This window comes from Rattus norvegicus, chromosome 16 (assembly GCF_021556685.1).
Source record: "Rattus norvegicus strain SHRSP/BbbUtx chromosome 16, alternate assembly SHRSP_T2T, whole genome shotgun sequence".
Classification (NCBI taxonomy): Eukaryota; Metazoa; Chordata; class Mammalia; order Rodentia; family Muridae; genus Rattus; species Rattus norvegicus.
Window position 1 is genome coordinate 88711155 of NC_141549.1, and position 7610 is coordinate 88718764.

A 7610-nucleotide genomic window follows, 5' to 3' on the forward strand; every position below is an offset into this window, starting at 1 on the left:
CGTGGCTGGCTGTAGAATACTTGCTGAAGGGTGTGCCAGCCCTGGGCTCAACCCACAGTGCTTCTCCATCAAGAGAAGAAAAATGAAGGAAAATCAAAAAATGAAGGGAGAGAATGTATAGACAATTCTCAACAATTCCAAGGTGCTGCTGGATTTCAAGGAGGGGTGCTTTTTAAAACTATGAAAAGGTTCAGAAAAGGCCTGAGAAGACCCCAAAATCTTACAGCTTGGGGGATCTGGGAGCTTCTGAAAGTTAGGAAGTAAACTTTATTTGTTGTCCTGCGTTTCACAACAGGACAACAAATCCTGGGGCAGAGGAGCTGACCTCTGTGCTGGCCATACTATATTACTCTAAATGTCTGATGTTTAACAACAACACGAAGACATGAAAAGGATTGAAAATGACATAGCAAACAAGACAGTAAACGTGCACAAACTTTTCATAGCACCTACATGAAAGACGAAATCATATCAGCCCCCGATGGTGAAGAGAGAACTCGAGGCCTCAGGTGAGAAACTCTTGCCACTTTAAGTGGCTTTGCATGGGAGGTTCTAGCCATCAAGGTTACTTCTAGCAAGAAAAAAAAAGCACAAAGGGGTAGAGAGTTGACTCAGTGGTTGAGAGCACATGCTGATAATTCAGAGTACTGGTTCACCCCAACCCCACATTGCACAGTTCACAACAGCCCGTAACTACAGCCTCGGGAGAACCTAATGCCCACTTCTGATCTCTACAGGCATATGCAACCATATGCAGACACACACACACACACACACACACACACACACACACACACACACATTGTTAAAAATATAATAATTTAAGTACAAAGTATTAGATTAGAGAGAGGAAAAAGTAAAACTGCTTCTATTGTTAGATGGTGGTGGTGGTGGTGGTGGTGATGATGATGATGATGATGATGATGATGATGATATACTGGCTAGAGAAAGGAGAGGTTGTCCAAGGTTATGCCCACAGAGAAGAAAAAAAAGAGAAATGGGGGATAGGCAAAGGGGGAGTATTAGAACTACAGAGATCAATATGAAAGTATTGATTCTATTTTATACACCAACAATGAGCAATACAAAAGCAGTATCAAGAACTTGATTCCACTTAAACACAATGTCAAAATGAATAAAATATTGAGGAGAAAAATTGAACGAAATACATGCAAGACAGACACTGAAAAACCACAGAACACCACTGAAGGAAATCAAAGAATATATAAATAAATGGGAAAACATCTCATGTTTTTTAAATGAGGACAACAATGTAAAGATGTCAAATCCTGTGTTGATCTACAGATTTAAGACATTGCCCATCAGAACTCCAGCTGGCTTTCTCCTTCTTTTATTTTTATTTTTTGGCAGAAATTGACAAACTGATCCCAAAATTCATATGCAAGGGAATGCAAGGCAACCACAAGAGCCTGAATAATCTTACAAATAAAGAACAAAGTTAGGGACGTCGCATTTCCCAGATTCACAATTTACTGCAGTGGGATAGTAATGAAAACCTCGCTCCTCAAGGTTCCGTAAGGTTGGGGGCACAGGGAACCAGACCAGTCTGTGAGTCCAGCCACTCACTTATAGTCATCAGTTGGTCAATGACACACAACACAAGGGTGCCAAGAAGACTCAGTGTGGAAAGAACAGTATTTTCATTAAATTATTCTGGGGTAGCTAGGTACCTGCATATCACATATCTTCAAATAATGTAGAAAAATTAAGTCAAAATTGATCTAATACTTAACAGGATATAAATCATGGAACTCTTAATGGGAACCTTCGACATCTTTCTGAGCTTGAATTAGGCCACAAAAGAAGAGAAAGGTAAACAAAGTTTCTTTAAAACTAACCACTGGCATGTTTCAGAAGATGGTAGAGTAAGAAGATACATCTGCCGTGCAGGTGCCCCCTCATCACAGCTAAGGGAGCTGAGGCAGGAGCTGGTGTGCAAATACACCAACCTGGGAAACTATCAAGTCTCAAAGTGAATAGCTTTTTATAAGGGCTGTGGGTGTAGCTCTGGTCAAAGGAAAAGTGTTTGTCTGGCAAGGTCCTAAGTTCAATCCCTAGTACTGTACAAATGAAAGGAAAAGGGTGAGAAGAGATGGAGAGGGGAGGAAAGATATAGGCAAGGAGAACAGAGTGAGCAGAAGGAGAAAGGGGAGGGCAAAGAAATGGGGGGAGAAGAGGAGGGCAAAGGAAGAGGAGGAGAGGAGGGCAAGAGGAGGAGAGGGAGGGCAATGAAGTGAGGAGGAAAGGGGAGGGCAGAGGAGGGGAAGATAGGAGAGGGGAGGGGAGGACAAAGAAGTGGGGAGAGATGGGGAAGACAGAGGAGGAGGAAGGGAGGGGAGGGGACAGGAAGGGAGTAGAGTAGACATCCCATGGTGTTGACAATGCTGGTGTCTCCGCTGCCACTGGAGCTGCATCTGCACCAATGGTCTAGTGACCTCACCTAGGGGACTCAGATCCTGCTATACAGTGTCAAGCCTTAGCTTCTTTTCATGACCCTTCAATCTTGGGGTTCCCATGGCAACTGAGACTGTACAGACCTTCACCAATGGCTTCTCCTGGCTCTCATGAAGCCTCAGTGGCTCTACACAGCCTCTTCAATCCTGCACCCTTCATGCCACCAAAACCAGTGTCGCAAACATATTACCGAGCTTGACTGGCTGCTTGAGAGGCATCCTCAGCCCTCTCTGGATCACAGCTTCTGTGTGCTGACTCCAAGGAAACACTTTCTAAAAAGATTTCACTTCAGTGATGAAGGTCTCTTGTTAATCACACCCAACTCTCCAGTTCCAGTCGAGCAGAAACTACCGATTCTCAGTTCAAAAGATCACACACACAGTTTGATTGTAATCTCTGCTTCCCCTTGAAACATCCCAATCCAAGCCTCCATTGTCTGCCTTGCTCTCAGCCTTATCCATCAAGTTCCCACAGAACAACACTTTAGGCTCTGAGCATTTGATGACTTTTCTAGCCCAAAGTTCTGAGTGCCACTACAATCCTCCCAAAGGCAACACAGTCAGATATGTCATGGAAATACCCAGTTTATGGTGTCAATTTCTGTTGGGTTTCTATAAAGGGTTTACTTCAGCTTATGGTTATGAGCTAAGTCAGGGTAGGAAATTCAAGGCAAGAACCTAGAGGTAAACAATGAAGGAAAGGCCACCGAGGAATGTTGCTTGCTGACTCACAACCTGTGGCTTGTCAGCCTGCCTGCCTTCTTAGATAATCCGGGATCACCTGTCCAGAGATAACGCCAGCCACAATACGCTGAGCCTCCTCATGTCAATCATTAGGCAAAAAAATGTCCCCACAGACTTGCCCACAGGCCAATACGATGGAGGTATTTTTCAATGTAGATTCCCTCTGCCCAGCTGGTGAATGGAAAGTGTTTACTAGTGAGACCACGATTACTTTAGTGGTTTGTGGGAAACACTCTGGAAACTGGCTGGGATGATGTTTGAAGGACACTGTCAGCACACTGAAAACTCCTGGGTTGTTTTGCACAAAACAATAAGCAGGCAAAAGTGAAGCAAGGCAAATGATAGCAAATCATGTAGGATGCATACCATTATAAAAACAACAAAGTAGCAACGAAGATCTAAACCAAAAAGTAAGTATCAACTGCATTCCACTATAAAAACAACAAAGTATCAACGAAGGTCTAAACCAGAAAGTAACAAAGTATCAACCCCATACCATTATAAAAACAACAAAGTAACAACAAAGCTCTAAACCAGAAAGTAACAAAGTATCAATGAAGATCTAAACCAGAAAGTAACAAAGTATCAATGAAGATCTAAACCAGAAAGTAACAAAGTATCAACTGCATACCATTATAAAAACAACAAAGTATCAATGAAGGTCTAAACCAGAAAGTAAATATCAGGGAAGGTCTAAACCCGAAAGTACAGTTTATGTGGAAGCTAGAGCTGGTCAGGTTTAGCTGAGTTGCAGAGTCATCTGGGAAGATGAAATTACAGAACAATGAAATAAGTTGTCAGTAAACCTCAGATGCCCTTGCAGAATTACAGGGTGACCAAGCTGCCCTTGGAATCACAGAAACTAAACTGATTCTGCCTCCTGAATGCTGGGACCGGATAAAGGTATGCATCACCACCACCTAGCTCAGTTTAGAATTCTTCAGCAGCAGCACCATCGTCATCATTGTCGTTGTCATTAGCAGCAGCAGGAGGAGGAGCATGATGTATTTATTAACTTTACAGCCCCATTGCGGTGGGACTACTAACAATGGAGGGGCTCTGACTCTGACTCTGTTACCAGTCTTCGGACCCTTTTCCCCTAACTCGGCTGCTTGTCTAGACATTCTTACTTAGTGAATTTCTAGTCCATGGTTATGCCTGGGAATTGTATGAGTTGAGTAATTGAAGAGTGATGGAATCTAGTCTTGAGGAGTGACGCTTAGGAATTACATAAAACAAGGAAAGCGAAAATAGCTTGGTCAGCAAAAGTCTCCACACAATCGCTCTGACCACTCTTGGGACATCCAGAGGGGTCACAGCCTCAGCAGGGAGACACCCTCATCTTAGAGAGCCATGCCGTGAAGGTGCCCTTCACAAGAATGCACAATGGCTTCTTGGCCAAGTGTGTCCCAGGTCTAGAAGAGGAAAACAAAGGCAGAGCCAGGGTGCCAGGCAGAAAATGTTCAAGAAAAGAGTCATGTAATATAATAGGATCCAAGACAATGGCCTTTCTGTGATGAAGTCATTTAGACCTTGTGTGTGCTTAAATCTGGCGGTGATGTAACCTTAATGTGTGGGAGTGTGTCTTAAACACATCTGCCTCTTTCACAATGCTCTGCTCATAGTAAATATTTATGGAGCCCATGAATGTCTCTGTGTTTCATTTTAGTTCCAGGGCAGCCCACAGGGTGGCCCCGGTGTCTGTCTGGCAGGGTGGATCAGATGTACCTCTTCTAAGCTGGATGGATCCTCTTCTCCTACTAAGTCCCCAGGAAGCATTGTGAGTGAGCTGTCTAAGCCCCTCCTTCCTCTTAGTTTCCAAACATTCTCCGGTTACAGAACAAAAATAAGGATTCACTCTAGACTCTCTTACTCTCTGTCTCTCACTGACTCAATTTGTCTCCTTCTCTCTCTCCTGAGGGATAGAACCCAGTCCTTGACACATATTAGACCAATGCCCCATGACTGAGCTAGACTTCAACTCCAAGCTCTTACTCTGCACACTCTGGTGACTATATAAAGTCCACATCTTGCCCCAAGTCCCTTCTTCCCCAGTTTTAGTCTTCTTGACCAACCACAGATGTCCCTTGAACCAGTCCATTCTATGACAACAAATGGGCATTTCCAAAGGGTCTCTCCACTGGCCAGTCTAACCATTAGTGCCCTGTTCAGGGGTGGCCACCGGAGCTTAGTCAGCGCCTCGGTTGTATGGGGAAAACAATCTATGAACTTATCTGAGGAACAACAAAGAATAGTGAGAAAGAGCCTTCAGTCCTGGAGGCCAGAACAGCCCTTTGTCAAGACACTTCCCAGTTTTCAATGCCTCATAAAGACATACACAATGGAGACAGCCCAGTCGGAAATCCATTTATTTGTTCTTTATTGTTCCCTATATTAGGTCACCCCCAAAGGAAGTGCTGTGCGACTGCACAGAGGCTGATCTCAGGCACCATGGCTGGGACCTGATGCTGAATGATCTCTGGCAATAACGCTCATGTGCTGTATTGGATCCTTAATGCCTCTCTGTGGTTCTACTACCTGGGTGACAGCAAGTAGCTCTCGGCTGAAATTCTGGAGCGTTTCACAGGATTACAAAATTAATGCTTACTTTAAAAATATCCAAGGATCGAGGCTCTAGAAAATGTTTGTCTGTGGTTGTAGAGTTTCCTGGCTGGTTTTTTTTTTTTTTCAATATGCATAAGATAGCACTCCTGGAGTGTTTCTAAAGACAGTATTTTGGTGTTTATTCAGTTTTAACTCTGCTGTAATTAACTTTGAGGAAAATCTTTCTTTGGATTAAATATCCCTCTATAGAACATGATCCTTACAAAGATGGGGACAGCGTCACCCAGGGTGAGGGTGCTTCCCAATTAGGTAGGACATACTTTGTTCTCTTTATCACAATGTAGGTCATTGCCTATAAACTTTAGGAGACGATACAGAAAGACCCTCATTGGGGGAAATAACCCATATTCCCCGAGTGACTATCTCTACCAGGCACCAGTGTACTAGAGGATGACAATGCTTGATCAAGGCCAGAGGCAGTGGTCCGCACCTCCAGCACGAGGAGTCAGAGGTGACCCTCAGAAGGAAATAGAGCTGCTTCCTTTTCGCCAAGCACCCTGACCCAGTGCCACCCTGGCTCCCTGACCTCCGACCTCTGTTCGCTTCCTCGAGTGCCCTGGGTGTTTTTGGATCTGTTTCCCACTGCATTTTAGAACAGTTTTGAAGACCTCCATTCTAGATCCTCCACCCTATTTTGCACGTTCCTTTCACCTCCCTCTGCCAAAAGCAAGGCTCTCCTATTTCTGGAGGGTGAGAAGAGACCTTATAAATGACTCCTTTGGTACAGGAAGAGCCCAAGCGTGTCCTCTCTCTGCTACCCTCCAAGAGGGGTCATGATGAATTAAAGCATGGTTCCTGTGTTCAAAGAAAAGGCCCAGCTTTGCCAGCTCTGGTGACTTTAATTTTCCCCTCTGAGCCTCTGGTGGAATAATAGTTTCCTCTCTATCCTAACTAACTCAATACCACAAAGCTGCAGCATGAGACAGCTCAGCCATGTCGCTCTGAGGCAAAGGGTTTGTTTTATAGTAGCCTGCTTCTAGCACTCATGAATCAGTGCCAAGGAGGAAAACGGACTCCATATATAAACCTTACTATGATGTTACAGTGAGATGCCCCGGCCAGCCCATTAGTCTTCAAAGCATTCGGCTCTTTTGTTTTTCCTTTTCTTTTTTTTTATTTAGAGGAATTGCATGCCAAAATGGGGTGCTTGACTTTCTGCTAAATGGAATTAAAAGAAATAAATAAATTGGAGTGTGGGGGTACAGTCCTACCCTGTGACTTCTATTCAATTCGTTGTATTGCCTAACTTTTTCTCATTAAAAGAAGAAAGAAAGAAAAAAAAAGAGCCAGCCTGTGAGAGAAAAGTCATTGCTACTGAGTGACTTGATAAATCCACTGGGCAGAGACCAACTGAACATCATACTTTCAAAAGTGGAGAAAAACAATTTTCACTATCATTTTCCATTTAACAGAAATCAGTTCTTTTCGGCAGGAAACAAAACAGAGCAACAACAGCAAACCCAAATTTTTTAAAACAAATCAGATATCCCAGGACTGTTCTCTAAACCAGTGATTCTCAACCTTCCTAATGCTGAAATCCTTTAAAAAATACATTTAGTCATGTTGTGGTGACCCCAACTCTTAAACTATTTCATCTCTACCCATAACTAGTTTTGTCACCCTTATGAAATGTAATGTAAATATCTGATGTGCAGGATATCTGATATTCGCCACCCCCCCATGAAAGGATGTTTTGATCCCCTCCCAAGGGATTGCAACCCACAGGTTGAGAACCACTGCTCTCACCTCTGAAAAACGCTTTCTTCT